Source organism: Schistocerca cancellata, chromosome 1 (genome assembly GCF_023864275.1).
Source record: "Schistocerca cancellata isolate TAMUIC-IGC-003103 chromosome 1, iqSchCanc2.1, whole genome shotgun sequence".
Lineage (NCBI taxonomy): Eukaryota > Metazoa > Arthropoda > Insecta > Orthoptera > Acrididae > Schistocerca > Schistocerca cancellata.
In genome coordinates this window covers 525,060,597-525,062,312 of record NC_064626.1, presented here as the reverse complement: position 1 = coordinate 525,062,312, position 1,716 = coordinate 525,060,597, and the positions used below count along the sequence as shown (strand labels likewise).

At 46.9% G+C, this 1,716-nt stretch overlaps 1 non-coding gene across 1 annotated transcript; it reads right to left on the bottom strand.

Annotated features, from left to right (window-relative positions):
* Positions 1–205: 205 nt before the first annotated feature.
* Trnat-ugu (transfer RNA threonine (anticodon UGU)) lies at positions 206–280 on the bottom strand. The gene has a single exon. It is a non-coding gene; the product is annotated as a tRNA-Thr (tRNA).
* Between the last annotated feature and the right edge of the window lie 1,436 nt (positions 281–1,716).

The window sequence follows — 1,716 nt, the reverse complement described above, 5'->3', positions numbered from 1 at the left end:
GAATTTAACTCAGTAACGGCAAATTCAAGGAAGACTACACGAGCGATAAGCCATTAACGATTCCCATTAGTTAAAAGCTAACTGACTCGCCAAAGCAGTAAAACTGCGACAGTGACTAAGCGAAGAGTTTGCTGAGTGCTTGTAGTGAGTAATAGAAACTGAATACAACATAACCACGTTTCATTAGGGACATGTTGAAAATGTGTGCCCCGACCGGGACTCGAACCCGGGATCTCCTGCTTACATGGCAGACGCTCTATCCATCTGAGCCACCGAGGGCACAGAGGATAGCGCGACTGCAGGGACTTGTCCCTTGCACGATCCCCGTGAGACTCACATTCCCAACATGTCCACACCACTACATTCGTAGTGCGCCTAAGAGATGTTTGCCCATCATACTCATTACTCGTGGCAGATTAATCTACCAAGTCCCGTACGAGTTCAGGCATAGTGTGTGCGTTCGCACAAGAAGGTCAATGGCCGGGAAGCCATATTTTAACTATACATGACGATAGTAACTGTTCCCGAAAGAACAGTTACCGTAGATGACCATGCAGCCTTGCTAGAAATGAAATGATAATTAAATGGACACCCTAGCTGCAAACAGGCGTTGATGTACTTCATTAGGGACATGTTGAAAATGTGTGCCCCGACTGGGACTCGAACCCGGGATCTCCTGCATACATGGCAGACGCTCTATCCATCTGAGCCACCGAGGGCACAGAGGATAGTGCGACTGCAGGGACTTGTCCCTTGCACGATCCCCGTGAGACCCACATTCCCAACATGTCCACACCACTACATTCGTAGTGCGCCTAAGAGCAGCATGGTCATCTACGGTAACTGTTCTTTCGGGAACAGTTACTATCGTCATGTATAGTTAAAATATGGCTTCCCGGCCATTGACCTTCTTGTGCGAACGCACACACTATGCCTGAACTCGTACGGGACTTGGTAGATTAATCTGCCACGAGTAATGAGTATGATGGGCAAACATCTCTTAGGCGCACTACGAATGTAGTGGTGTGGACATGTTGGGAATGTGGGTCTCACGGGGATCGTGCAAGGGACAAGTCCCTGCAGTCGCGCTATCCTCTGTGCAGTCGGTGGCTCAGATGGATAGAGCGTCTGCCATGTTAGCAGGAGATCCCGGGTTCGAGTCCCGGTCGGGGCACACATTTTCAACATGTCCCTAATTAAGTACATCAACGCCTGTTTGCAGCTAGGGTGTCCATTTAATTATCATTTCATTTCTAGCAAGGCTGCATGGTCATCTACGGTAACTGTTCTTTCGGGAACAGTTACTATCGTCATGTATAACCACGTTTAGTATTGCAAGATAAAACCCGTGATCTACTACAAATGAAATGTGAAGGGTATAAACAGAAGTGGCGCGAAAACTGGCAGATCACTTCAATGAAAATGTGACTGTCGCAGACTAGCTTAAGGTGACAGCCTCAAGTTATGTTTATTTATTAAATAATTGTAAAGCATGAGAAACTGGATGAGTTCATTGTCCAATTTATGGGGGCACTCTTTTCGACTCTTTGGCTCTGTCATTTGTTTGCTGTGTTCCGAGACCAAAGACTGATCTCGATACAGAACGCGACTTCTGTGAAATTGTATTTGGATCTGTCACGATGTGTAGATTCCACCTGCTTTTATTTCTCCCTTCATTTGTTGATTGTCCTCGGCGTCGACGTACTCCGTTGCTAC